General features: G+C 43.0%; 33 non-coding genes across 33 annotated transcripts; all 33 read left to right on the plus strand.

The window, feature by feature from the left end:
* Positions 1–519: 519 nt before the first annotated feature.
* On the plus strand, positions 520–599 carry trnal-uag. Its single transcript has one exon. It is a non-coding gene; the product is annotated as a tRNA-Leu (tRNA).
* Positions 600–1,334: 735 nt separating this feature from the next.
* Positions 1,335–1,416, plus strand: trnal-aag. Its single transcript has one exon. It is a non-coding gene; the product is annotated as a tRNA-Leu (tRNA).
* A 740-nt stretch (positions 1,417–2,156) lies between these two features.
* trnal-aag lies at positions 2,157–2,238 on the plus strand. Its single transcript has one exon. It is a non-coding gene; the product is annotated as a tRNA-Leu (tRNA).
* A 740-nt stretch (positions 2,239–2,978) lies between these two features.
* On the plus strand, positions 2,979–3,060 carry trnal-aag. Its single transcript has one exon. It is a non-coding gene; the product is annotated as a tRNA-Leu (tRNA).
* Positions 3,061–3,791: 731 nt separating this feature from the next.
* Positions 3,792–3,873, plus strand: trnal-aag. Its single transcript has one exon. It is a non-coding gene; the product is annotated as a tRNA-Leu (tRNA).
* A 735-nt stretch (positions 3,874–4,608) lies between these two features.
* On the plus strand, positions 4,609–4,690 carry trnal-aag. Its single transcript has one exon. It is a non-coding gene; the product is annotated as a tRNA-Leu (tRNA).
* A 736-nt stretch (positions 4,691–5,426) lies between these two features.
* Positions 5,427–5,508, plus strand: trnal-aag. Its single transcript has one exon. It is a non-coding gene; the product is annotated as a tRNA-Leu (tRNA).
* A 748-nt stretch (positions 5,509–6,256) lies between these two features.
* Positions 6,257–6,338, plus strand: trnal-aag. Its single transcript has one exon. It is a non-coding gene; the product is annotated as a tRNA-Leu (tRNA).
* Positions 6,339–7,078: 740 nt separating this feature from the next.
* Positions 7,079–7,160, plus strand: trnal-aag. The gene has a single exon. It is a non-coding gene; the product is annotated as a tRNA-Leu (tRNA).
* A 729-nt stretch (positions 7,161–7,889) lies between these two features.
* trnal-aag lies at positions 7,890–7,971 on the plus strand. Its single transcript has one exon. It is a non-coding gene; the product is annotated as a tRNA-Leu (tRNA).
* Positions 7,972–8,698: 727 nt separating this feature from the next.
* Positions 8,699–8,781, plus strand: trnal-aag. Its single transcript has one exon. It is a non-coding gene; the product is annotated as a tRNA-Leu (tRNA).
* A 739-nt stretch (positions 8,782–9,520) lies between these two features.
* trnal-aag lies at positions 9,521–9,602 on the plus strand. The gene has a single exon. It is a non-coding gene; the product is annotated as a tRNA-Leu (tRNA).
* Positions 9,603–10,353: 751 nt separating this feature from the next.
* On the plus strand, positions 10,354–10,435 carry trnal-aag. The gene has a single exon. It is a non-coding gene; the product is annotated as a tRNA-Leu (tRNA).
* A 727-nt stretch (positions 10,436–11,162) lies between these two features.
* Positions 11,163–11,244, plus strand: trnal-aag. The gene has a single exon. It is a non-coding gene; the product is annotated as a tRNA-Leu (tRNA).
* A 736-nt stretch (positions 11,245–11,980) lies between these two features.
* trnal-aag lies at positions 11,981–12,062 on the plus strand. The gene has a single exon. It is a non-coding gene; the product is annotated as a tRNA-Leu (tRNA).
* Positions 12,063–12,796: 734 nt separating this feature from the next.
* Positions 12,797–12,878, plus strand: trnal-aag. Its single transcript has one exon. It is a non-coding gene; the product is annotated as a tRNA-Leu (tRNA).
* Positions 12,879–13,604: 726 nt separating this feature from the next.
* On the plus strand, positions 13,605–13,686 carry trnal-aag. The gene has a single exon. It is a non-coding gene; the product is annotated as a tRNA-Leu (tRNA).
* A 726-nt stretch (positions 13,687–14,412) lies between these two features.
* Positions 14,413–14,494, plus strand: trnal-aag. The gene has a single exon. It is a non-coding gene; the product is annotated as a tRNA-Leu (tRNA).
* Positions 14,495–15,221: 727 nt separating this feature from the next.
* On the plus strand, positions 15,222–15,303 carry trnal-aag. The gene has a single exon. It is a non-coding gene; the product is annotated as a tRNA-Leu (tRNA).
* Positions 15,304–16,023: 720 nt separating this feature from the next.
* On the plus strand, positions 16,024–16,105 carry trnal-aag. The gene has a single exon. It is a non-coding gene; the product is annotated as a tRNA-Leu (tRNA).
* Positions 16,106–16,831: 726 nt separating this feature from the next.
* Positions 16,832–16,913, plus strand: trnal-aag. Its single transcript has one exon. It is a non-coding gene; the product is annotated as a tRNA-Leu (tRNA).
* Positions 16,914–17,642: 729 nt separating this feature from the next.
* On the plus strand, positions 17,643–17,724 carry trnal-aag. The gene has a single exon. It is a non-coding gene; the product is annotated as a tRNA-Leu (tRNA).
* A 727-nt stretch (positions 17,725–18,451) lies between these two features.
* On the plus strand, positions 18,452–18,533 carry trnal-aag. The gene has a single exon. It is a non-coding gene; the product is annotated as a tRNA-Leu (tRNA).
* A 736-nt stretch (positions 18,534–19,269) lies between these two features.
* On the plus strand, positions 19,270–19,351 carry trnal-aag. Its single transcript has one exon. It is a non-coding gene; the product is annotated as a tRNA-Leu (tRNA).
* Positions 19,352–20,080: 729 nt separating this feature from the next.
* Positions 20,081–20,162, plus strand: trnal-aag. The gene has a single exon. It is a non-coding gene; the product is annotated as a tRNA-Leu (tRNA).
* Positions 20,163–20,888: 726 nt separating this feature from the next.
* trnal-aag lies at positions 20,889–20,970 on the plus strand. Its single transcript has one exon. It is a non-coding gene; the product is annotated as a tRNA-Leu (tRNA).
* Positions 20,971–21,689: 719 nt separating this feature from the next.
* On the plus strand, positions 21,690–21,771 carry trnal-aag. Its single transcript has one exon. It is a non-coding gene; the product is annotated as a tRNA-Leu (tRNA).
* Positions 21,772–22,502: 731 nt separating this feature from the next.
* trnal-aag lies at positions 22,503–22,584 on the plus strand. The gene has a single exon. It is a non-coding gene; the product is annotated as a tRNA-Leu (tRNA).
* A 726-nt stretch (positions 22,585–23,310) lies between these two features.
* On the plus strand, positions 23,311–23,392 carry trnal-aag. The gene has a single exon. It is a non-coding gene; the product is annotated as a tRNA-Leu (tRNA).
* A 727-nt stretch (positions 23,393–24,119) lies between these two features.
* On the plus strand, positions 24,120–24,201 carry trnal-aag. Its single transcript has one exon. It is a non-coding gene; the product is annotated as a tRNA-Leu (tRNA).
* Positions 24,202–24,928: 727 nt separating this feature from the next.
* trnal-uag lies at positions 24,929–25,012 on the plus strand. The gene has a single exon. It is a non-coding gene; the product is annotated as a tRNA-Leu (tRNA).
* Positions 25,013–25,739: 727 nt separating this feature from the next.
* trnal-uag lies at positions 25,740–25,821 on the plus strand. The gene has a single exon. It is a non-coding gene; the product is annotated as a tRNA-Leu (tRNA).
* Positions 25,822–26,557: 736 nt separating this feature from the next.
* Positions 26,558–26,639, plus strand: trnal-uag. Its single transcript has one exon. It is a non-coding gene; the product is annotated as a tRNA-Leu (tRNA).
* Positions 26,640–27,082: the final 443 nt, after the last annotated feature.

Consider the following 27,082-nt stretch of genomic DNA (forward strand, 5'->3'; position numbering starts at 1 on the left):
AAATCCTTGATTGGAAAAAAGGAAAGTTGTGATGGTCTGTGCGACGACCAAGCAGTCCATTTTAACAGTGGGTACTGTGGCCGAGCTGTCCAGAGAACTGGATTTAAGGACCCAGTCTTTCGGAGGTGTCGGTTCAAAGTCCACCGCTGCAACTTTTTCTCAACAGAAAACTGTAATGTAATTTCAAACAAGGCCACCAAGGACACCGGACAAATAAAGGGAATCCAGCCTTTACCCTAATTCCCACGTCTGTTATTGCAATTATCTGCCGTGTTTTTCTAATTCAATCTGCTTCAGACATAAAAGCAGAAACTAATTCTAAGTTTATACGATGGAAGAAAGAGCAACATCAGATAAATTAAGATTTTTAAAAAGAGAAAAAAAAAAGATGAAGGACGCAAGAGCAACATGAGATACATAAAGATTTTAAAGAAGAAAATGAAAAAGAAGACTAAAATACAAGGAAGTGCAGACGCTCTAGGTAACTGATGAGAAAGTGTGAATAATTTGCCAGAGCTGGGTAGTGTGGCCGAGCGGTCTAAGGCGCTGGATTTAGGCTCCAGTCTCTAAGGAGGTGGGTTCAAATCCCACCACTGCCATCTTTATTGAGTTTGTTTGCGCAAGCTATCACATGTTCTGCTTTATTTCAGGGTTTTTACTTTCATGTCGCCCATGCAAGGGAGAAAAGAAGCAATGTTGTGTGTCACGGATGGGGTTCCAACTCAATAGTGTAGTCCATCGCCTTAACCAACCAGCCACCAAGTCCTGTGCCCCCGCGGTGGCAGTTGCACCTCCTACCGGTGGTTGTTCACATCAAATCCTTGATTGGAAAAAAGGAAAGTTGTGATGGTCTGTGCGACGACCAAGCAGTCCATTTTAACAGTGGGTACTGTGGCCGAGCTGTCCAGAGAACTGGATTTAAGGACCCAGTCTTTCGGAGGTGTTGGTTCAAAGTCCACCGCTGCAACTTTTTCTCAACAGAAAACTGTAATGTAATTTCAAACAAGGCCACCAAGGACACCGGACAAATAAAGGGAATCCAGCCTTTACCCTAAATCCCACGTCTGTTATGCAATTATCTGCCGTGTTTTTCTAATTCAATCTGCTTCAGACATAAAAGCAGAAACTAATTCTAAGTTTATACGATGGAAGAAAGAGCAACATCAGATAAATTAAGATTTTTAAAAAGAGAATCAAAAAAAGATGAAGGACGCAAGAGCAACATGAGATACATAAAGATTTTAAAGAAGAAAATGAAAAAGAAGACTAAAATACAAGGAAGTGCAGACGCTCTAGGTAACTGACGAGAAAGTGTGAATAATTTGCCAGAGCTGGGTAGTGTGGCCGAGCGGTCTAAGGCGCTGGATTAAGGCTCCAGTCTCTAAGGAGGCGTGGGTTCAAATCCCACCACTGCCATCTTTATTGAGTTTGTTTGCGCAAGCTATCACATGTTCTGCTTTATTTCAGGGTTTTTACTTTCATGTCGCCCATGCAAGGGAGAAAAGAAGCAATGTTGTGTGTCACGGATGGGGTTCCAACTCAATAGTGTAGTCCATCGCCTTAACCAACCACCACACCAAGTCCTGTGCCCCGCGGTGGCAGTTGCACCTCCTACCGGTGGTTGTTCACATCAAATCCTTGATTGGAAAAAAAAAAGGAAAGTTGTGATGGTCTGTGCGACGACCAAGCAGTCCATTTTAACAGTGGGTACTGTGGCCGAGCTGTCCAGAGAACTGGATTTAAGGACCCAGTCTTTCGGAGGTGTTGGTTCAAAGTCCACCGCTGCAACTTTTTCTCAACAGAAAACTGTAATGTAATTTCAAACAAGGCCACCAAGGACACCGGACAAATAAAGGGAATCCAGCCTTTACCCTAATTCCCACGTCTGTTATTGCAATTATCTGCCGTGTTTTTCTAATTCAATCTGCTTCAGACATAAAAGCAGAAACTAATTCTAAGTTTATACGATGGAAGAAAGAGCAACATCAGATAAATTAAGATTTTTAAAAAGAGAATCAAAAAAAGATGAAGGACGCAAGAGCAACATGAGATACATAAAGATTTTAAAGAAGAAAATGAAAAAGAAGACTAAAATACAAGGAAGTGCAGACGCTCTAGGTAACTGACGAGAAAGTGTGAATAATTTGCCAGAGCTGGGTAGTGTGGCCGAGCGGTCTAAGGCGCTGGATTAAGGCTCCAGTCTCTAAGGAGGCGTGGGTTCAAATCCCACCACTGCCATCTTTATTGAGCTTGTTTGCGCAAGCTATCACATGTTCTGCTTTATTTCAGGGTTTTTACTTTCATGTCGCCCATGCAAGGGAGAAAAGAAGCAATGTTGTGTGTCACGGATGGGGTTCCAACTCAATAGTGTAGTCCATCGCCTTAACCAACCAGCCACCAAGTCCTGTGCCCCGCGGTGGCAGTTGCACCTCCTACCGGTGGTTGTTCACATCAAATCCTTGATTGGAAAAAAGGAAAGTTGTGATGGTCTGTGCGACGACCAAGCAGTCCATTTTAACAGTGGGTACTGTGGCCGAGCTGTCCAGAGAACTGGATTTAAGGACCCAGTCTTTCGGAGGTGTTGGGTTCAAAGTCCACCGCTGCAACTTTTTCTCAACAGAAAACTGTAATGTAATTTCAAACAAGGCCACCAAGGACACCGGACAAATAAAGGGAATCCAGCCTTTACCCTAATTCCCACGTCTGTTATTGCAATTATCTGCCGTGTTTTTCTAATTCAATCTGCTTCAGACATAAAAGCAGAAACTAATTCTAAGTTTATACGATGGAAGAAAGAGCAACATCAGATAAATTAAGATTTTTAAAAAGAGAATCAAAAAAAAAAAGATGAAGGACGCAAGAGCAACATGAGATACATAAAGATTTTAAAGAAGAAAATGAAAAAGAAGACTAAAATACAAGGAAGTGCAGACGCTCTAGGTAACTGACGAGAAAGTGCAAATAATTTGCCAGAGCTGGGTAGTGTGGCCGAGCGGTCTAAGGCGCTGGATTAAGGCTCCAGTCTCTAAGGAGGCGTGGGTTCAAATCCCACCACTGCCATCTTTATTGAGCTTGTTTGCGCGCTATCACATGTTCTGCTTTATTTCAGGGTTTTTACTTTCATGTCGCCCATGCAAGGGAGAAAAGAAGCAATGTTGTGTGTCACGGATGGGGTTCCAACTCAATAGTGTAGTCCATCGCCTTAACCAACCAGCCACCAAGTCCTGTGCCCCGCGGTGGCAGTTGCACCTCCTACCGGTGGTTGTTCATCAAATCCTTGATTGGAAAAAAGGAAAGTTGTGATGGTCTGTGCGACGACCAAGCAGTCCATTTTAACAGTGGGTACTGTGGCCGAGCTGTCCAGAGAACTGGATTTAAGGACCCAGTCTTTCGGAGGTGTGGGTTCAAAGTCCACCGCTGCAACTTTTTCTCAACAGAAAACTGTAATGTAATTTCAAACAAGGCCACCAAGGACACCGGACAAATAAAGGGAATCCAGCCTTTACCCTAAATCCCACGTCTGTTATTGCAATTATCTGCCATGTTTTTCTAATTCAATCTGCTTCAGACATAAAAGCAGAAACTAATTCTAAGTTTATACGATGGAAGAAAGAGCAACATCAGATAAATTAAGATTTTTAAAAAGAGAATCAAAAAAAGATGAAGGACGCAAGAGCAACATGAGATACATAAAGATTTTAAAGAAGAAAATGAAAAAGAAGACTAAAATACAAGGAAGTGCAGACGCTCTAGGTAACTGACGAGAAAGTGCAAATAATTTGCCAGAGCTGGGTAGTGTGGCCGAGCGGTCTAAGGCGCTGGATTAAGGCTCCAGTCTCTAAGGAGGCGTGGGTTCAAATCCCACCACTGCCATCTTTATTGAGCTTGTTTGCGCAAGCTATCACATGTTCTGCTTTATTTCAGGGTTTTTACTTTCATGTCGCCCATGCAAGGGAGAAAATAAGCAATGTTGTGTGTCACGGATGGGGTTCCAACTCAATAGTGTAGTCCATCGCCTTAACCAACCAGCCACCAAGTCCTGTGCTCCCGCGGTGGCAGTTGCACCTCCTACCGGTGGTTGTTCATCAAATCCTTGATTGAAAAAAAAGGAAAGTTGTGATGGTCTGTGCGACGACCAAGCAGTCCATTTTAACAGTGGGTACTGTGGCCGAGCTGTCCAGAGAACTGGATTTAAGGACCCAGTCTTTCGGAGGTTTGGGTTCAAAGTCCACCGCTGCATGTTTTTCTCAACAGAAAACTGTCATGTAATTTCAAACAAGGCCACCAAGGACACCGGACAAATAAAGGGAATCCAGCCTTTACCCTAAATCCCAAGTCTGTTTTTGCAATTATCTGCCGTGTTTTTCTAATTCAATCTGCTTCAGACATAAAAACTGAAACTAATTCTAAGTTTATACGATGGAAGAATGAGCAACATCAGATAAATTAAGATTTTTAAAAAGAGAATCAAAAAAAGATGAAGGACGCAAGAGCAACATGAGATACATAAAGATTTTAAAGAAGAAAATGAAAAAGAAGACTAAAATACAAGGAAGTGCAGACGCTCTAGGTAACTGACGAGAAAGTGCAAATAATTTGCCAGAGCTGGGTAGTGTGGCCGAGCGGTCTAAGGCGCTGGATTAAGGCTCCAGTCTCTAAGGAGGCGTGGGTTCAAATCCCACCACTGCCATCTTTAATGAGCTTGTTTGCGCAAGCTGTCACATGTTCTGCTTTATTTTAGGGTTTTTACTTTCATGTCGCCCATGCAAGGGAGAAAAGAAGCAATGTTGTGTGTCACGGATGGGGTTCCAACTCAATAGTGTAGTCCATCGCCTTAACCAACCAGCCACCAAGTCCTGTGCTCCCGCGGTGGCAGTTGCACCTCCTACCGGTGGTTGTTCACATCAAATCCTTGATTGGAAAAAAGGAAAGTTGTGATGGTCTGTGCGACGACCAAGCAGTCCATTTTAACAGTGGGTACTGTGGCCGAGCTGTCCAGAGAACTGGATTTAAGGACCCAGTCTTTCGGAGGTTTGGGTTCAAAGTCCACCGCTGCAACTTTTTCTCTCAACAGAAAACTGTAATGTAATTTCAAACAAGGCCACCAAGGACACCGGACAAATAAAGGGAATCCAGCCTTTACCCTAAATCCCAGTCTGTTATTGCAATTATCTGCCATGTTTTTCTAATTCAATCTGCTTCAGACATAAAAGCAGAAACTAATTCTAAGTTTATACGATGGAAGAAAGAGCAACATCAGATAAATTAAGATTTTTAAAAAGAGAATCAAAAAAGATGAAGGACGCAAGAGCAACATGAGATAGATAAAGATTTTAAAGAAGAAAATGAAAAAGAAGACTAAAATACAAGGAAGTGCAGACGCTCTAGGTAACTGACGAGAAAGTGCAAATAATTTGCCAGAGCTGGGTAGTGTGGCCGAGCGGTCTAAGGCGCTGGATTAAGGCTCCAGTCTCTAAGGAGGCGTGGGTTCAAATCCCACCACTGCCATCTTTATTGAGCTTGTTTGCGCAAGATATCACATGTTCTTCTTTATTTCAGGGTTTTTACTTTCATGTCGCCCATGCAAGGGAGAAAATAAGCAATGTTGTGTGTCACGGATGGGGTTCCAACTCAATAGTGTAGTCCATCGCCTTAACCAACCAGCCACCAAGTCCAGCCACCAAGTCCTGTGCCCGCGGTGGCAGTTGCACCTCCTACCGGTGGTTGTTCACATCAAATCCTTGATTGGAAAAAAGGGAAGTTGTGATGGTCTGTGCGACGACCAAGCAGTCCATTTTAACAGTGGGTACTGTGGCCGAGCTGTCCAGAGAACTGGATTTAAGGACCCAGTCTTTCGGAGGTGTGGGTTCAAAGTCCACCGCTGCAACTTTTTCTCAACAGAAAACTGTAATGTAATTTCAAACAAGGCCACCAAGGGACACCGGACAAATAAAGGGAATCCAGCCTTTACCCTAAATCCCGAGTCTGTTATTGCAATTATCTGCCATGTTTTTCTAATTCAATCTGCTTCAGACAGAAAAGCAGAAACTAATTCTAAGTTTATACGATGGAAGAAAGAGCAACATCAGATAAATTAAGATTTTTAAAAAGAGAATCAAAAAAAGATGAAGGACGCAAGAGCAACGTGAGATAGATAAAGATTTTAAAGAAGAAAATGAAAAAGAAGACTAAAATACAAGGAAGTGCAGACGCTCTAGGTAACTGACGAGAAAGTGCAAATAATTTGCCAGAGCTGGGTAGTGTGGCCGAGCGGTCTAAGGCGCTGGATTAAGGCTCCAGTCTCTAAGGAGGCGTGGGTTCAAATCCCACCACTGCCATCTTTATTGAGCTTGTTTGCGCAAGCTATCACATGTTCTTCTTTATTTCAGGGTTTTTACTTTCATGTCGCCCATGCAAGGGAGAAAATAAGCAATGTTGTGTGTCACGGATGGGGTTCCAACTCAATAGTGTAGTCCATCGCCTTAACCAACCAGCCACCAAGTCCTGTGCTCCCGCGGTGGCAGTTGCACCTCCTACCGGTGGTTGTTCACATCAAATCCTTGATTGGAAAAAAGGAAAGTTGTGATGGTCTGTGCGACGACCAAGCAGTCCATTTTAACAGTGGGTACTGTGGCCGAGCTGTCCAGAGAACTGGATTTAAGGACCCAGTCTTCGGAGGTCGGTTCAAAGTCCACCGCTGCAACTTTTTCTCAACAGAAAACTGTAATGTAATTTCAAACAAGGCCACCAAGGGCACCGGACAAATAAATAAAGGGAATCCAGCCTTTACCCTAAATCCCGAGTCTGTTATTGCAATTATCTGCCATGTTTTTCTAATTCAATCTGCTTCAGACAGAAAAGCAGAAACTAATTCTAAGTTTATACGATGGAAGAAAGAGCAACATCAGATAAATTAAGATTTTTAAAAAGAGAATCAAAAAAAAAAGATGAAGGACGCAAGAGCAACGTGAGATAGATAAAGATTTTAAAGAAGAAAATGAAAAAGAAGACTAAAATACAAGGAAGTGCAGACGCTCTAGGTAACTGACGAGAAAGTGCAAATAATTTGCCAGAGCTGGGTAGTGTGGCCGAGCGGTCTAAGGCGCTGGATTAAGGCTCCAGTCTCTAAGGAGGCGTGGGTTCAAATCCCACCACTGCCATCTTTATTGAGCTTGTTTGCGCAAGCTATCACATGTTCTTCTTTATTTCAGGGTTTTTACTTTCATGTCGCCCATGCAAGGGAGAAAATAAGCAATGTTGTGTGTCACGGATGGGGTTCCAACTCAATAGTGTAGTCCATCGCCTTAACCAACCAGCCACCAAGTCCTGTGCTCCCGCGGTGGCAGTTGCACCTCCTACCGGTGGTTGTTCACATCAAATCCTTGATTGGAAAAAAGGAAAGTTGTGATGGTCTGTGCGACGACCAAGCAGTCCATTTTAACAGTGGGTACTGTGGCCGAGCTGTCCAGAGAACTGGATTTAAGAACCCAGTCTTTCGGTTCAAAGTCCACCGCTGCAACTTTTTCTCAACAGAAAACTGTAATGTAATTTCAAACAAGGCCACCAAGGACACCGGACAAATAAAGGGAATCCAGCCTTTACCCTAATTCCCACGTCTGTTATTGCAATTATCTGCCGTGTTTTTCTAATTCAATCTGCTTCAGACATAAAAGCAGAAACTAATTCTAAGTTTATACGATGGAAGAAAGAGCAACATCAGATAAATTAAGATTTTTAAAAAGAGAATAAAAAAAAAAGATGAAGGACGCAAGAGCAACGTGAGATAGATAAAGATTTTAAAGAAGAAAATGAAAAAGAAGACTAAAATACAAGGAAGTGCAGACGCTCTAGGTAACTGACGAGAAAGTGCAAATAATTTGCCAGAGCTGGGTAGTGTGGCCGAGCGGTCTAAGGCGCTGGATTAAGGCTCCAGTCTCTAAGGAGGCGTGGGTTCAAATCCCACCACTGCCATCTTTATTGAGCTTGTTTGCGCAAGCTATCACATGTTCTTCTTTATTTCAGGGTTTTTACTTTCATGTCGCCCATGCAAGGGAGAAAATAAGCAATGTTGTGTGTCACGGATGGGGTTCCAACTCAATAGTGTAGTCCATCGCCTTAACCAACCAGCCACCAAGTCCTGTGCTCCCGCGGTGGCAGTTGCACCTCCTACCGGTGGTTGTTCACATCAAATCCTTGATTGGAAAAAAGGAAAGTTGTGATGGTCTGTGCGACGACCAAGCAGTCCATTTTAACAGTGGGTACTGTGGCCGAGCTGTCCAGAGAACTGGATTTAAGGACCCAGTCTTTCGGTTCAAAGTCCACCGCTGCAACTTTTTCTCAACAGAAAACTGTAATGTAATTTCAAACAAGGCCACCAAGGACACCGGACAAATAAAGGGAATCCAGCCTTTACCCTAAATCCCGAGTCTGTTATTGCAATTATCTGCCATGTTTTTCTAATTCAATCTGCTTCAGACAGAAAAGCAGAAACTAATTCTAAGTTTATACGATGGAAGAAAGAGCAACATCAGATAAATTAAGATTTTTAAAAAGAGAATCAAAAAAAGATGAAGGACGCAAGAGCAACGTGAGATAGATAAAGATTTTAAAGAAGAAAATGAAAAAGAAGACTAAAATACAAGGAAGTGCAGACGCTCTAGGTAACTGACGAGAAAGTGCAAATAATTTGCCAGAGCTGGGTAGTGTGGCCGAGCGGTCTAAGGCGCTGGATTAAGGCTCCAGTCTCTAAGGAGGCGTGGGTTCAAATCCCCACCACTGCCATCTTTATTGAGCTTGTTTGCGCAAGCTATCACATGTTCTTCTTTATTTCAGGGTTTTTACTTTCATGTCGCCCATGCAAGGGAGAAAATAAGCAATGTTGTGTGTCACGGATGGGGTTCCAACTCAATAGTGTAGTCCATCGCCTTAACCAACCAGCCACCAAGTCCTGTGCTCCCGCGGTGGCAGTTGCACCTCCTACCGGTGGTTGTTCACATCAAATCCTTGATTGGAAAAAAGGAAAGTTGTGATGGTCTGTGCGACGACCAAGCAGTCCATTTTAACAGTGGGTACTGTGGCCGAGCTGTCCAGAGAACTGGATTTAAGGACCCAGTCTTTCGGAGGTGTGGGTTCAAAGTCCACCGCTGCAACTTTTTCTCAACAGAAAACTGTAATGTAATTTCAAACAAGGCCACCAAGGACACCGGACAAATAAAGGGAATCCAGCCTTTACCCTAAATCCCGAGTCTGTTATTGCAATTATCTGCCATGTTTTTAATTCTAATTCAATCTGCTTCAGACAGAAAAGCAGAAACTAATTCTAAGTTTATACGATGGAAGAAAGAGCAACATCAGATAAATTAAGATTTTTAAAAAGAGAATCAAAAAAGATGAAGGACGCAAGAGCAACGTGAGATAGATAAAGATTTTAAAGAAGAAAATGAAAAAGAAGACTAAAATACAAGGAAGTGCAGACGCTCTAGGTAACTGACGAGAAAGTGCAAATAATTTGCCAGAGCTGGGTAGTGTGGCCGAGCGGTCTAAGGCGCTGGATTAAGGCTCCAGTCTCTAAGGAGGCGTGGGTTCAAATCCCACCACTGCCATCTTTATTGAGCTTGTTTGCGCAAGCTATCACATGTTCTTCTTTATTTCAGGGTTTTTACTTTCATGTCGCCCATGCAAGGGAGAAAATAAGCAATGTTGTGTGTCACGGATGGGGTTCCAACTCAATAGTGTAGTCCATCGCCTTAACCAACCAGCCACCAAGTCCTGTGCTCACCAAGTCCTGTGCTCTTCGCGGTGGCAGTTGCACCTCCTACCGGTGGTTGTTCACATCAAATCCTTGATTGGAAAAAAAGGAAAGTTGTGATGGTCTGTGCGACGACCAAGCAGTCCATTTTAACAGTGGGTACTGTGGCCGAGCTGTCCAGAGAACTGGATTTAAGGACCCAGTCTTTCGGAGGTGTGGGTTCAAAGTCCACCGCTGCAAGTTTTTCTCAACAGAAAACTGTAATGTAATTTCAAACAAGGCCACCAAGGACACCGGACAAATAAAGGGAATCCAGCCTTTACCCTAAATCCCGAGTCTGTTATTGCAATTATCTGCCATGTTTTTCTAATTCAATCTGCTTCAGACAGAAAAGCAGAAACTAATTCTAAGTTTATACGATGGAAGAAAGAGCAACATCAGATAAATTAAGATTTTTAAAAAGAGAATCAAAAAAAGATGAAGGACGCAAGAGCAACGTGAGATAGATAAAGATTTTAAAGAAGAAAATGAAAAAGAAGACTAAAATACAAAGTGCAGACGCTCTAGGTAACTGACGAGAAAGTGCAAATAATTTGCCAGAGCTGGGTAGTGTGGCCGAGCGGTCTAAGGCGCTGGATTAAGGCTCCAGTCTCTAAGGAGGCGTGGGTTCAAATCCCACCACTGCCATCTTTATTGAGCTTGTTTGCGCAAGCTATCACATGTTCTTCTTTATTTCAGGGTTTTTACTTTCATGTCGCCCATGCAAGGGAGAAAATAAGCAATGTTGTGTGTCACGGATGGGGTTCCAACTCAATAGTGTAGTCCATCGCCTTAACCAACCAGCCACCAAGTCCTGTGCTCCCGCGGTGGCAGTTGCACCTCCTACCGGTGGTTGTTCACATCAAATCCTTGATTGGAAAAAAGGAAAGTTGTGATGGTCTGTGCGACGACCAAGCAGTCCATTTTAACAGTGGGTACTGTGGCCGAGCTGTCCAGAGAACTGGATTTAAGGACCCAGTCTTTCGGAGGTTCAAAGTCCACCGCTGCATTTTCTCAACAGAAAACTGTAATGTAATTTCAAACAAGGCCACCAAGGACACCGGACAAATAAAGGGAATCCAGCCTTTACCCTAAATCCCGAGTCTGTTATTGCAATTATCTGCCATGTTTTTCTAATTCAATCTGCTTCAGACAGAAAAGCAGAAACTAATTCTAAGTTTATACGATGGAAGAAAGAGCAACATCAGATAAATTAAGATTTTTAAAAAGAGAATCAAAAAAAGATGAAGGACGCAAGAGCAACGTGAGATAGATAAAGATTTTAAAGAAGAAAATGAAAAAGAAGACTAAAATACAAGGAAGTGCAGACGCTCTAGGTAACTGACGAGAAAGTGCAAATAATTTGCCAGAGCTGGGTAGTGTGGCCGAGCGGTCTAAGGCGCTGGATTAAGGCTCCAGTCTCTAAGGAGGCGTGGGTTCAAATCCCACCACTGCCATCTTTATTGAGCTTGTTTGCGCAAGCTATCACATGTTCTTCTTTATTTCAGGGTTTTTACTTTCATGTCGCCCATGCAAGGGAGAAAATAAGCAATGTTGTGTGTCACGGATGGGGTTCCAACTCAATAGTGTAGTCCATCGCCTTAACCAACCAGCCACCAAGTCCTGTGCTCCCGCGGTGGCAGTTGCACCTCCTACCGGTGGTTGTTCACATCAAATCCTTGATTGGAAAAAAGGAAAGTTGTGATGGTCTGTGCGACGACCAAGCAGTCCATTTTAACAGTGGGTACTGTGGCCGAGCTGTCCAGAGAACTGGATTTAAGGACCCAGTCTTTCGGAGGTGTGGGTTCAAAGTCCACCGCTGCAACTTTTTCTCAACAGAAAACTGTAATGTAATTTCAAACAAGGCCACCAAGGACACCGGACAAATAAAGGGAATCCAGCCTTTACCCTAAATCCCGAGTCTGTTATTGCAATTATCTGCCATGTTTTTCTAATTCAATCTGCTTCAGACATAAAAGCAGAAACTAATTCTAAGTTTATACGATGGAAGAAAGAGCAACATCAGATAAATTAAGATTTTTAAAAAGAGAATCAAAAAAAGATGAAGGACGCAAGAGCAACGTGAGATAGATAAAGATTTTAAAGAAGAAAATGAAAAAGAAGACTAAAATACAAGGAAGTGCAGACGCTCTAGGTAACTGACGAGAAAGTGCAAATAATTTGCCAGAGCTGGGTAGTGTGGCCGAGCGGTCTAAGGCGCTGGATTAAGGCTCCAGTCTCTAAGGAGGCGTGGGTTCAAATCCCACCACTGCCATCTTTATTGAGCTTGTTTGCGCAAGCTATCACATGTTCTTCTTTATTTCAGGGTTTTTACTTTCATGTCGCCCATGCAAGGGAGAAAATAAGCAATGTTGTGTGTCACGGATGGGGTTCCAACTCAATAGTGTAGTCCATCGCCTTAACCAACCAGCCACCAAGTCCTGTGCTCCCGCGGTGGCAGTTGCACCTCCTACCGGTGGTTGTTCACATCAAATCCTTGATTGGAAAAAGGAAAGTTGTGATGGTCTGTGCGACGACCAAGCAGTCCATTTTAACAGTGGGTACTGTGGCCGAGCTGTCCAGAGAACTGGATTTAAGGACCCAGTCTTTCGGAGGTGTGGGTTCAAAGTCCACCGCTGCAACTTTTTCTCAACAGAAAACTGTAATGTAATTTCAAACAAGGCCACCAAGGACACCGGACAAATAAAGGGAATCCAGCCTTTACCCTAAATCCCAGTCTGTTATTGCAATTATCTGCCATGTTTTTCTAATTCAATCTGCTTCAGACATAAAAGCAGAAACTAATTCTAAGTTTATACGATGGAAGAAAGAGCAACATCAGATAAATTAAGATTTTTAAAAAGAGAATCAAAAAAAGATGAAGGACGCAAGAGCAACATGAGATACATAAAGATTTTAAAGAAGAAAATGAAAAAGAAGACTAAAATACAAGGAAGTGCAGACGCTCTAGGTAACTGACGAGAAAGTGCAAATAATTTGCCAGAGCTGGGTAGTGTGGCCGAGCGGTCTAAGGCGCTGGATTAAGGCTCCAGTCTCTAAGGAGGCGTGGGTTCAAATCCCACCACTGCCATCTTTATTGAGCTTGTTTGCGCAAGCTATCACATGTTCTGCTTTATTTCAGGGTTTTTACTTTCATGTCGCCCATGCAAGGGAGAAAATAAGCAATGTTGTGTGTCACGGATGGGGTTCCAACTCAATAGTGTAGTCCATCGCCTTAACCAACCAGCCACCAAGTCCTGTGCCCCGCGGTGGCAGTTGCACCTCCTACCGGTGGTTGTTCACATCAAATCCTTGATTGGAAAAAAGGAAAGTTGTGATGGTCTGTGCGACGACCAAGCAGTCCATTTTAACAGTGGGTACTGTGGCCGAGCTGTCCAGAGAACTGGATTTAAGGACCCAGTCTTTCGGTTCAAAGTCCACCGCTGCAACTTTTTCTCAACAGAAAACTGTAATGTAATTTCAAACAAGGCCACCAAGGACACCGGACAAATAAAGGGAATCCAGCCTTTACCCTAAATCCCGAGTCTGTTATTGCAATTATCTGCCATGTTTTTCTAATTCAATCTGCTTCAGACAGAAAAGCAGAAACTAATTCTAAGTTTATACGATGGAAGAAAGAGCAACATCAGATAAATTAAGATTTTTAAAAAGAGAATCAAAAAAAGATGAAGGACGCAAGAGCAACGTGAGATAGATAAAGATTTTAAAGAAGAAAATGAAAAAGAAGACTAAAATACAAGGAAGTGCAGACGCTCTAGGTAACTGACGAGAAAGTGCAAATAATTTGCCAGAGCTGGGTAGTGTGGCCGAGCGGTCTAAGGCGCTGGATTAAGGCTCCAGTCTCTAAGGAGGCGTGGGTTCAAATCCCACCACTGCCATCTTTATTGAGCTTGTTTGCGCAAGCTATCACATGTTCTTCTTTATTTCAGGGTTTTTACTTTCATGTCGCCCATGCAAGGGAGAAAATAAGCAATGTTGTGTGTCACGGATGGGGTTCCAACTCAATAGTGTAGTCCATCGCCTTAACCAACCAGCCACCAAGTCCTGTGCTCCCGCGGTGGCAGTTGCACCTCCTACCGGTGGTTGTTCACATCAAATCCTTGATTGGAAAAAGGAAAGTTGTGATGGTCTGTGCGACGACCAAGCAGTCCATTTTAACAGTGGGTACTGTGGCCGAGCTGTCCAGAGAACTGGATTTAAGGACCCAGTCTTTCGGTTCAAAGTCCACCGCTGCAACTTTTTCTCAACAGAAAACTGTAATGTAATTTCAAACAAGGCCACCAAGGACACCGGACAAATAAAGGGAATCCAGCCTTTACCCTAAATCCCGAGTCTGTTATTGCAATTATCTGCCATGTTTTTCTAATTCAATCTGCTTCAGACAGAAAAGCAGAAACTAATTCTAAGTTTATACGATGGAAGAAAGAGCAACATCAGATAAATTAAGATTTTTAAAAAGAGAATCAAAAAAAGATGAAGGACGCAAGAGCAACTTGAGATAGATAAAGATTTTAAAGAAGAAAATGAAAAAGAAGACTAAAATACAAGGAAGTGCAGACGCTCTAGGTAACTGATGAGAAAGTGCAAATAATTTGCCAGAGCTGGGTAGTGTGGCCGAGCGGTCTAAGGCGCTGGATTAAGGCTCCAGTCTCTAAGGAGGCGTGGGTTCAAATCCCACCACTGCCATCTTTATTGAGCTTGTTTGCGCAAGCTATCACATGTTCTTCTTTATTTCAGGGTTTTTACTTTCATGTCGCCCATGCAAGGGAGAAAATAAGCAATGTTGTGTGTCACGGATGGGGTTCCAACTCAATAGTGTAGTCCATCGCCTTAACCAACCAGCCACCAAGTCCTGTGCCCCCGCGGTGTCATTTGCACCTCCTACCGGTGGTTGTTCATGTCAAATCCTTGATTGGAAAAAAGGAAAGTTGTGATGGTCTGTGCGACGACCAAGCAGTCCATTTTAACAGTGGGTACTGTGGCCGAGCTGTCCAGAGAACTGGATTTAAGGACCCAGTCTTTCGGTTCAAAGTCCACCGCTGCAACTTTTTCTCAACAGAAAACTGTAATGTAATTTCAAACAAGGCCACCAAGGACACCGGACAAATAAAGGGAATCCAGCCTTTACCCTAAATCCCGAGTCTGTTATTGCAATTATCTGCCATGTTTTTCTAATTCAATCTGCTTCAGACAGAAAAGCAGAAACTAATTCTAAGTTTATACGATGGAAGAAAGAGCAACATCAGATAAATTAAGATTTTTAAAAAGAGAATCAAAAAAAGATGAAGGACGCAAGAGCAACATGAGATAGATAAAGATTTTAAAGAAGAAAATGAAAAAGAAGACTAAAATACAAGGAAGTGCAGACGCTCTAGGTAACTGACGAGAAAGTGCAAATAATTTGCCAGAGCTGGGTAGTGTGGCCGAGCGGTCTAAGGCGCTGGATTAAGGCTCCAGTCTCTAAGGAGGCGTGGGTTCAAATCCCACCACTGCCATCTTTATTGAGCTTGTTTGCGCAAGCTATCACATGTTCTTCTTTATTTCAGGGTTTTTACTTTCATGTCGCCCATGCAAGGGAGAAAATAAGCAATGTTGTGTGTCACGGATGGGGTTCCAACTCAATAGTGTAGTCCATCGCCTTAACCAACCAGCCACCAAGTCCTGTGCGGTGGCAGTTGCACCTCCTACCGGTGGTTGTTCACATCAAATCCTTGATTGGAAAAAAGGAAAGTTGTGATGGTCTGTGCGACGACCAAGCAGTCCATTTTAACAGTGGGTACTGTGGCCGAGCTGTCCAGAGAACTGGATTTAAGGACCCAGTCTTTCGGTTCAAAGTCCACCGCTGCAACTTTTTCTCAACAGAAAACTGTAATGTAATTTCAAACAAGGCCACCAAGGACACCGGACAAATAAAGGGAATCCAGCCTTTACCCTAAATCCCAGTCTGTTATTGCAATTATCTGCCATGTTTTTCTAATTCAATCTGCTTCAGACAGAAAAGCAGAAACTAATTCTAAGTTTATACGATGGAAGAAAGAGCAACATCAGATAAATTAAGATTTTTAAAAAGAGAATCAAAAAAAGATGAAGGACGCAAGAGCAACATGAGATAGATAAAGATTTTAAAGAAGAAAATGAAAAAGAAGACTAAAATACAAGGAAGTGCAGACGCTCTAGGTAACTGACGAGAAAGTGCAAATAATTTGCCAGAGCTGGGTAGTGTGGCCGAGCGGTCTAAGGCGCTGGATTAAGGCTCCAGTCTCTAAGGAGGCGTGGGTTCAAATCCCACCACTGCCATCTTTATTGAGCTTGTTTGCGCAAGCTATCACATGTTCTTCTTTATTTCAGGGTTTTTACTTTCATGTCGCCCATGCAAGGGAGAAAATAAGCAATGTTGTGTGTCACGGATGGGGTTCCAACTCAATAGTGTAGTCCATCGCCTTAACCAACCAGCCACCAAGTCCTGTGCTCCCGCGGTGGCAGTTGCACCTCCTACCGGTGGTTGTTCACATCAAATCCTTGATTGGAAAAAAGGAAAGTTGTGATGGTCTGTGCGACGACCAAGCAGTCCATTTTAACAGTGGGTACTGTGGCCGAGCTGTCCAGAGAACTGGATTTAAGGACCCAGTCTTTCGGTTCAAAGTCCACCGCTGCAACTTTTCTCAACAGAAAACTGTAATGTAATTTCAAACAAGGCCACCAAGGACACCGGACAAATAAAGGGAATCCAGCCTTTACCCTAAATCCCGAGTCTGTTATTGCAATTATCTGCCATGTTTTTCTAATTCAATCTGCTTCAGACAGAAAAGCAGAAACTAATTCTAAGTTTATACGATGGAAGAAAGAGCAACATCAGATAAATTAAGATTTTTAAAAAGAGAATCAAAAAAAGATGAAGGACGCAAGAGCAACATGAGATAGATAAAGATTTTAAAGAAGAAAATGAAAAAGAAGACTAAAATACAAGGAAGTGCAGACGCTCTAGGTAACTGACGAGAAAGTGCAAATAATTTGCCAGAGCTGGGTAGTGTGGCCGAGCGGTCTAAGGCGCTGGATTAAGGCTCCAGTCTCTAAGGAGGCGTGGGTTCAAATCCCACCACTGCCATCTTTATTGAGCTTGTTTGCGCAAGCTATCACATGTTCTTCTTTATTTCAGGGTTTTACTTTCATGTCGCCCATGCAAGGGAGAAAATAAGCAATGTTGTGTGTCACGGATGGGGTTCCAACTCAATAGTGTAGTCCATCGCCTTAACCAACCAGCCACCAAGTCCTGTGCTCCCGCGGTGGCAGTTGCACCTCCTACCGGTGGTTGTTCACATCAAATCCTTGATTGGAAAAAAGGAAAGTTGTGATGGTCTGTGCGACGACCAAGCAGTCCATTTTAACAGTGGGTACTGTGGCCGAGCTGTCCAGAGAACTGGATTTAAGGACCCAGTCTTTTTCGGTTCAAAGTCCACCGCTGCAACTTTTTCTCAACAGAAAACTGTAATGTAATTTCAAACAAGGCCACCAAGGACACCGGACAAATAAAGGGAATCCAGCCTTTACCCTAAATCCCAGTCTGTTATTGCAATTATCTGCCATGTTTTTCTAATTCAATCTGCTTCAGACAGAAAAGCAGAAACTAATTCTAAGTTTATACGATGGAAGAAAGAGCAACATCAGATAAATTAAGATTTTTAAAAAGAGAATAAAAAAAAAAGATGAAGGACGCAAGAGCAACGTGAGATAGATAAAGATTTTAAAGAAGAAAATGAAAAAGAAGACTAAAATACAAGGAAGTGCAGACGCTCTAGGTAACTGACGAGAAAGTGCAAATAATTTGCCAGAGCTGGGTAGTGTGGCCGAGCGGTCTAAGGCGCTGGATTAAGGCTCCAGTCTCTAAGGAGGCGTGGGTTCAAATCCCACCACTGCCATCTTTATTGAGCTTGTTTGCGCAAGCTATCACATGTTCTGCTTTATTTCAGGGTTTTTACTTTCATGTCGCCCATGCAAGGGAGAAAATAAGCAATGTTGTGTGTCACGGATGGGGTTCCAACTCAATAGTGTAGTCCATCGCCTTAACCAACCAGCCACCAAGTCCTGTGCTCCCGCGGTGGCAGTTGCACCTCCTACCGGTGGTTGTTCACATCAAATCCTTGATTGGAAAAAAGGAAAGTTGTGATGGTCTGTGCGACGACCAAGCAGTCCATTTTAACAGTGGGTACTGTGGCCGAGCTGTCCAGAGAACTGGATTTAAGGACCCAGTCTTTCGGTTCAAAGTCCACCGCTGCAACTTTTTCTCAACAGAAAACTGTAATGTAATTTCAAACAAGGCCACCAAGGACACCGGACAAATAAAGGGAATCCAGCCTTTACCCTAAATCCCGAGTCTGTTATTGCAATTATCTGCCATGTTTTTCTAATTCAATCTGCTTCAGACAGAAAAGCAGAAACTAATTCTAAGTTTATACGATGGAAGAAAGAGCAACATCAGATAAATTAAGATTTTTAAAAAGAGAATCAAAAAAAGATGAAGGACGCAAGAGCAACATGAGATAGATAAAGATTTTAAAGAAGAAAATGAAAAAGAAGACTAAAATACAAGGAAGTGCAGACGCTCTAGGTAACTGACGAGAAAGTGCAAATAATTTGCCAGAGCTGGGTAGTGTGGCCGAGCGGTCTAAGGCGCTGGATTAAGGCTCCAGTCTCTAAGGAGGCGTGGGTTCAAATCCCACCACTGCCATCTTTATTGAGCTTGTTTGCGCAAGCTATCACATGTTCTGCTTTATTTCAGGGTTTTTACTTTCATGTCGCCCATGCAAGGGAGAAAATAAGCAATGTTGTGTGTCACGGATGGGGTTCCAACTCAATAGTGTAGTCCATCGCCTTAACCAACCAGCCACCAAGTCCTGTGCTCCCGCGGTGGCAGTTGCACCTCCTACCGGTGGTTGTTCACATCAAATCCTTGATTGGAAAAAAGGAAAGTTGTGATGGTCTGTGCGACGACCAAGCAGTCCATTTTAACAGTGGGTACTGTGGCCGAGCTGTCCAGAGAACTGGATTTAAGGACCCAGTCTTTCGGAGGTGTCGGTTCAAAGTCCACCGCTGCAACTTTTTCTCAACAGAAAACTGTAATGTAATTTCAAACAAGGCCACCAAGGACACCGGACAAATAAAGGGAATCCAGCCTTTACCCTAAATCCCGAGTCTGTTATTGCAATTATCTGCCATGTTTTTCTAATTCAATCTGCTTCAGACAGAAAAGCAGAAACTAATTCTAAGTTTATACGATGGAAGAAAGAGCAACATCAGATAAATTAAGATTTTTAAAAAGAGAATCAAAAAAAGATGAAGGACGCAAGAGCAACGTGAGATAGATAAAGATTTTAAAGAAGAAAATGAAAAAGAAGACTAAAATACAAGGAAGTGCAGACGCTCTAGGTAACTGACGAGAAAGTGCAAATAATTTGCCAGAGCTGGGTAGTGTGGCCGAGCGGTCTAAGGCGCTGGATTAAGGCTCCAGTCTCTAAGGAGGCGTGGGTTCAAATCCCACCACTGCCATCTTTACTGAGTTTGTTTTTGCGCAAGCTATCACATGTTCTTCTTTATTTCAGGGTTTTTACTTTCATGTCGCCCATGCAAGGGAGAAAATAAGCAATGTTGTGTGTCACGGATGGGGTTCCAACTCAATAGTGTAGTCCATCGCCTTAACCAACCAGCCACCAAGTCCTGTGCCCCCGCGGTGGCAGTTGCACCTCCTACCGGTGGTTGTTCACATCAAATCCTTGATTGGAAAAAAGGAAAGTTGTGATGGTCTGTGCGACGACCAAGCAGTCCATTTTAACAGTGGGTACTGTGGCCGAGCTGTCCAGAGAACTGGATTTAAGGACCCAGTCTTTCGGTTCAAAGTCCACCGCTGCAACTTTTTCTCAACAGAAAACTGTAATGTAATTTCAAACAAGGCCACCAAGGACACCGGACAAATAAAGGGAATCCAGCCTTTACCCTAAATCCCGAGTCTGTTATTGCAATTATCTGCCATGTTTTTCTAATTCAATCTGCTTCAGACATAAAAGCAGAAACTAATTCTAAGTTTATACGATGGAAGAAAGAGCAACATCAGATAAATTAAGATTTTTAAAAAGAGAATCAAAAAAAGATGAAGGACGCAAGAGCAACATGAGATACATAAAGATTTTAAAGAAGAAAATGAAAAAGAAGACTAAAATACAAGGAAGTGCAGACGCTCTAGGTAACTGACGAGAAAGTGCAAATAATTTGCCAGAGCTGGGTAGTGTGGCCGAGCGGTCTAAGGCGCTGGATTAAGGCTCCAGTCTCTAAGGAGGCGTGGGTTCAAATCCCACCACTGCCATCTTTATTGAGTTTGTTTGCGCAAGCTATCACATGTTCTGCTTTATTTCAGGGTTTTTACTTTCATGTCGCCCATGCAAGGGAGAAAAGAAGCAATGTTGTGTGTCACGGATGGGGTTCCAACTCAATAGTGTAGTCCATCGCCTTAACCAACCAGCCACCAAGTCCTGTGCCCCGCGGTGGCAGTTGCACCTCCTACCGGTGGTTGTTCACATCAAATCCTTGATTGGAAAAAAGGAAAGTTGTGATGGTCTGTGCGACGACCAAGCAGTCCATTTTAACAGTGGGTACTGTGGCCGAGCTGTCCAGAGAACTGGATTTAAGGACCCAGTCTTTCGGTTCAAAGTCCACCGCTGCAACTTTTTCTCAACAGAAAACTGTAATGTAATTTCAAACAAGGCCACCAAGGACACCGGACAAATAAAGGGAATCCAGCCTTTACCCTAATTCCCAGTCTGTTATTGCAATTATCTGCCATGTTTTTCTAATTCAATCTGCTTCAGACATAAAAGCAGAAACTAATTCTAAGTTTATACGATGGAAGAAAGAGCAACATCAGATAAATTAAGATTTTTAAAAAGAGAATAAAAAAAAAGATGAAGGACGCAAGAGCAACATGAGATACATAAAGATTTTAAAGAAGAAAATGAAAAAGAAGACTAAAATACAAGGAAGTGCAGACGCTCTAGGTAACTGACGAGAAAGTGTGAATAGTTTGCCAGAGCTGGGTAGTGTGGCCGAGCGGTCTAAGGCGCTGGATTAAGGCTCCAGTCTCTAAGGAGGCGTGGGTTCAAATCCCACCACTGCCATCTTTATTGAGCTTGTTTGCGCAAGCTATCACATGTTCTGCTTTATTTCAGGGTTTTTACTTTCATGTCGCCCATGCAAGGGAGAAAAGAAGCAATGTTGTGTGTCACGGATGGGGTTCCAACTCAATAGTGTAGTCCATCGCCTTAACCAACCAGCCACCAAGTCCTGTGCCCCCGCGGTGGCAGTTGCACCTCCTACCGGTGGTTGTTCACAACAAATCCTTGATTGGAAAAAAGGAAAGTTGTGATGGTCTGTGCGACGACCAAGCAGTCCATTTTAACAGTGGGTACTGTGGCCGAGCTGTCCAGAGAACTGGATTTAAGGACCCAGTCTTTTGGTTCAAAGTCCACCGCTGCAACTTTTTCTCAACAGACACCTGTAATATAATTTCAAACAAGGCCACCAAGAACATCGGACAAATAAAGGGAATCCAGCCTTTACCCTAATTCCTATTGCAATTATCTGCCGTGTTTTTCTAATTCAATCTGCTTCAGACATAAAAGCAGAAACTAATTCTAAGTTTATACGATGGAAGAAAGAGCAACATCAGATAAATTAAGATTTTAAAAAAGAGAATAAAAAAAAAGATGAAGGACGCAAGAGCAACATGAGATACATAAAGATTTTAAAGAAGAAAATGAAAAAGAGGACTAAAATACAAGGAAGTGCAGACGCTCTAGGTAACTGACGAGAAAGTGTGAATAGCTTACCTGAGCTGGGTAGTGTGGCCGAGCGGTCTAAGGCGCTGGATTAAGGCTCCAGTCTCTAAGGAGGCGTGGGTTCAAATCCCACCACTGCCATCTTTATTGAGTTTGTTTGCGCAAGCTATCACATGTTCTGCTTTATTTCAGGGTTTTTACTTTCATGTCGCCCATGCAAGGGAGAAAAGAAGCAATGTTGTGTGTCACGGATGGGGTTCCAACTCAATAGTGTAGTCCATCGCCTTAACCAACCAGCCACCAAGTCCTGTGCCCCGCGGTGGCAGTTGCACCTCCTACCGGTGGTTGTTCACATCAAATCCTTGATTGGAAAAAAGGAAAGTTGTGATGGTCTGTGCGACGACCAAGCAGTCCATTTTAACAGTGGGTACTGTGGCCGAGCTGTCCAGAGAACTGGATTTAAGGACCCAGTCTTTCGGAGGTTCAAAGTCCACCGCTGCAACTTTTTCTCAACAGAAAACTGTAATGTAATTTCAAACAAGGCCACCAAGGACACCGGACAAATAAAGGGAATCCAGCCTTTACCCTAATTCCCACGTCTGTTATTGCAATTATCTGCCGTGTTTTTCTAATTCAATCTGCTTCAGACATAAAAGCAGAAACTAATTCTAAGTTTATACGATGGAAGAAAGAGCAACATCAGATAAATTAAGATTTTTAAAAAGAGAATCAAAAAAAAAGATGAAGGACGCAAGAGCAACATGAGATACATAAAGATTTTAAAGAAGAAAATGAAAAAGAAGACTAAAATACAAGGAAGTGCAGACGCTCTAGGTAACTGACGAGAAAGTGTGAATAATTTGCCAGAGCTGGGTAGTGTGGCCGAGCGGTCTAAGGCGCTGGATTAAGGCTCCAGTCTCTAAGGAGGCGTGGGTTCAAATCCCACCACTGCCATCTTTATTGAGTTTGTTTGCGCAAGCTATCACATGTTCTGCTTTATTTCAGGGTTTTTACTTTCATGTCGCCCATGCAAGGGAGAAAAGAAGCAATGTTGTGTGTCACGGATGGGGTTCCAACTCAATAGTGTAGTCCATCGCCTTAACCAACCAGCCACCAAGTCCTGTGCCCCGCGGTGGCAGTTGCACCTCCTACCGGTGGTTGTTCATCAAATCCTTGATTGGAAAAAAAAGGAAAGTTGTGATGGTCTGTGCGACGACCAAGCAGTCCATTTTAACAGTGGGTACTGTGGCCGAGCTGTCCAGAGAACTGGATTTAAGGACCCAGTCTTTCGGTTCAAAGTCCACCGCTGCAACTTTTTCTCAACAGAAAACTGTAATGTAATTTCAAACAAGGCCACCAAGGACACCGGACAAATAAAGGGAATCCAGCCTTTACCCTAATTCCCACGTCTGTTATTGCAATTATCTGCCGTGTTTTTCTAATTCAATCTGCTTCAGACATAAAAGCAGAAACTAATTCTAAGTTTATACGATGGAAGAAAGAGCAACATCAGATAAATTAAGATTTTTAAAAAGAGAATCAAAAAAAGATGAAGGACGCAAGAGCAACATGAGATACATAAAGATTTTAAAGAAGAAAATGAAAAAGAAGACTAAAATACAAGGAAGTGCAGACGCTCTAGGTAACTGATGAGAAAGTGTGAATAATTTGCCAGAGCTGGGTAGTGTGGCCGAGCGGTCTAAGGCGCTGGATTAAGGCTCCAGTCTCTAAGGAGGCGTGGGTTCAAATCCCACCACTGCCATCTTTATTGAGTTTGTTTGCGCAAGCTATCACATGTTCTGCTTTATTTCAGGGTTTTTACTTTCATGTCGCCCATGCAAGGGAGAAAAGAAGCAATGTTGTGTGTCACGGATGGGGTTCCAACTCAATAGTGTAGTCCATCGCCTTAACCAACCAGCCACCAAGTCCTGTGCCCCCGCGGTGGCAGTTGCACCTCCTACCGGTGGTTGTTCACATCAAATCCTTGATTGGAAAAAGGAAAGTTGTGATGGTCTGTGCGACGACCAAGCAGTCCATTTTAACAGTGGGTACTGTGGCCGAGCTGTCCAGAGAACTGGATTTAAGGACCCAGTCTTTTTCGGTTCAAAGTCCACCGCTGCAACTTTTTCTCAACAGAAAACTGTAATGTAATTTCAAACAAGGCCACCAAGGACACCGGACAAATAAAGGGAATCCAGCCTTTACCCTAATTCCCACGTCTGTTATTGCAATTATCTGCCGTGTTTTTCTAATTCAATCTGCTTCAGACATAAAAGCAGAAACTAATTCTAAGTTTATACGATGGAAGAAAGAGCAACATCAGATAAATTAAGATTTTTAAAAAGAGAATCAAAAAAAGATGAAGGACGCAAGAGCAACATGAGATACATAAAGATTTTAAAGAAGAAAATGAAAAAGAAGACTAAAATACAAGGAAGTGCAGACGCTCTAGGTAACTGATGAGAAAGTGTGAAAATTTGCCAGAGCTGGGTAGTGTGGCCGAGCGGTCTAAGGCGCTGGATTAAGGCTCCAGTCTCTAAGGAGGCGTGGGTTCAAATCCCACCACTGCCATCTTTATTGAGTTTGTTTGCGCAAGCTATCACATGTTCTGCTTTATTTCAGGGTTTTTACTTTCATGTCGCCCATGCAAGGGAGAAAAGAAGCAATGTTGTGTGTCACGGATGGGGTTCCAACTCAATAGTGTAGTCCATCGCATTAACCAACCAGCCACCAAATCCTGTGCTCCTGCGGTGGCAGTTGCACCTCCTACCGGTGGTTGTTCACGTCAAATCCTTGATTGGAAAAAAGGAAAGTTGTGATGGTCTGTGCGACGACCAAGCAGTCCATTTTAACAGTGGGTACTGTGGCCGAGCTGTCCAGAGAACTGGATTTAAGGACCCAGTCTTTCGGTTCAAAGTCCACCGCTGCAACTTTTTCTCAACAGAAAACTGTAATGTAATTTCAAACAAGGCCACCAAGGACACCGGACAAATAAAGGGAATCCAGCCTTTACCCTAATTCCCACGTCTGTTATTGCAATTATCTGCCGTGTTTTTCTAATTCAATCTGCTTCAGACATAAAAGCAGAAACTAATTCTAAGTTTATACGATGGAAGAAAGAGCAACATCAGATAAATTAAGATTTTTAAAAAGAGAATCAAAAAAAGATGAAGGACGCAAGAGCAACATGAGATACATAAAGATTTTAAAGAAGAAAATGAAAAAGAAGACTAAAATACAAGGAAGTGCAGACGCTCTAGGTAACTGATGAGAAAGTGTGAATAATTTGCCAGAGCTGGGTAGTGTGGCCGAGCGGTCTAAAGCGCGCTGGATTTAGGCTCCAGTCTCTAAGGAGGCGTGGGTTCAAATCCCACCACTGCCATCTTTATTGAGTTTGTTTGCGCAAGCTATCACATGTTCTGCTTTATTTCAGGGTTTTTACTTTCATGTCGCCCATGCAAGGGAGAAAAGAAGCAATGTTGTGTGTCACGGATGGGGTTCCAACTCAATAGTGTAGTCCATCGCCTTAACCAACCAGCCACCAAGTCCTGTGCCCCTGCGGTGGCAGTTGCACCTCCTACCGGTGGTTGTTCACGTCAAATCCTTGATTGGAAAAAAGGAAAGTTGTGATGGTCTGTGCGACGACCAAGCAGTCCATTTTAACAGTGGGTACTGTGGCCGAGCTGTCCAGAGAACTGGATTTAAGGACCCAGTCTTTCGGTTCAAAGTCCACCGCTGCAACTTTTTCTCAACAGAAAACTGTAATGTAATTTCAAACAAGGCCACCAAGAACACCGGACAAATAAAGGGAATCCAGCCTTTACCCTAATTCCCACGTCTGTTATTGCAATTATCTGCCGTGTTTTTCTAATTCAATCTGCTTCAGACATAAAAGCAGAAACTAATTCTAAGTTTATACGATGGAAGAAAGAGCAACATCAGATAAATTAAGATTTTTAAAAAGAGAATCAAAAAAAGATGAAGGACGCAAGAGCAACATGAGATACATAAAGATTTTAAAGAAGAAAATGAAAAAGAAGACTAAAATACAAGGGAGTACAGACGCTCTAGGTAACTGATGAGAAAGTGTGAAAATCTTGCCAGAGCTGGGTAGTGTGGCCGAGCGGTCTAAGGCGCTGGATTTAGGCTCCAGTCTCTAAGGAGGCGTGGGTTCAAATCCCACCACTGCCATCTTTATTGAGTTTGTTTGCGCAAGCTATCACATGTTCTGCTTTATTTCAGGGTTTTTACTTTCATGTCGCCCATGCAAGGGAGAAAAGAAGCAATGTTGTGTGTCACGGATGGGGTTCCAACTCAATAGTGTAGTCCATCGCCTTAACCAACCAGCCACCAAGTCCTGTGCTCCCGCGGTGGCAGTTGCACCTCCTACCGGTGGTTGTTCACGTCAAATCCTTGATTGGAAAAAAGGAAAGTTGTGATGGTCTGTGCGACGACCAAGCAGTCCATTTTAACAGTGGGTACTGTGGCCGAGCTGTCCAGAGAACTGGATTTAAGGACCCAGTCTTCCGGAGGTGTTGGTTCAAAGTCCACCGCTGCAACTTTTTCTCAACAGAAAACTGTAATGTAATTTCAAACAAGGCCACCAAGGACACCGGACAAATAAAGGGAATCCAGCCTTTACCCTAATTCCCACGTCTGTTATTGCAATTATCTGCCGTGTTTTTCTAATTCAATCTGCTTCAGACATAAAATCAGAAACTAATTCTAAGTTTATACGATGGAAGAAAGAGCAACATCAGATAAATTAAGATTTTTAAAAAGAGAATCAAAAAAAGATGAAGGACGCAAGAGCAACATGAGATACATAAAGATTTTAAAGAAGAAAATGAAAAAGAAGACTAAAATACAAGGGAGTGCAGACGCTCTAGGTAACTGATGAGAAAGTGTGAAAATCTTGCCAGAGCTGGGTAGTGTGGCCGAGCGGTCTAAGGCGCTGGATTTAGGCTCCAGTCTCTAAGGAGGCGTGGGTTCAAATCCCACCACTGCCATCTTTATTGAGTTTGTTTGCGCAAGCTATCACATGTTCTGCTTTATTTCAGGGTTTTTACTTTCATGTCGCCCATGCAAGGGAGAAAAGAAGCAATGTTGTGTGTCACGGATGGGGTTCCAACTCAATAGTGTAGTCCATCGCCTTAACCAACCAGCCACCAAGTCCTGTGCCCCTGCGGTGGCAGTTGCACCTCCTACCGGTGGTTGTTCACGTCAAATCCTTGATTGGAAAAAAGGAAAGTTGTGATGGTCTGTGCGACGACCAAGCAGTCCATTTTAACAGTGGGTACTGTGGCCGAGCTGTCCAGAGAACTGGATTTAAGGACCCAGTCTTCCGGAGGTGTTGGTTCAAAGTCCACCGCTGCAACTTTTTCTCAACAGAAAACTGTAATGTAATTTCAAACAAGGCCACCAAGGACACCGGACAAATAAAGGGAATCCA

Source organism: Oncorhynchus gorbuscha, unplaced genomic scaffold (genome assembly GCF_021184085.1).
Source record: "Oncorhynchus gorbuscha isolate QuinsamMale2020 ecotype Even-year unplaced genomic scaffold, OgorEven_v1.0 Un_scaffold_2686, whole genome shotgun sequence".
Lineage (NCBI taxonomy): Eukaryota > Metazoa > Chordata > Actinopteri > Salmoniformes > Salmonidae > Oncorhynchus > Oncorhynchus gorbuscha.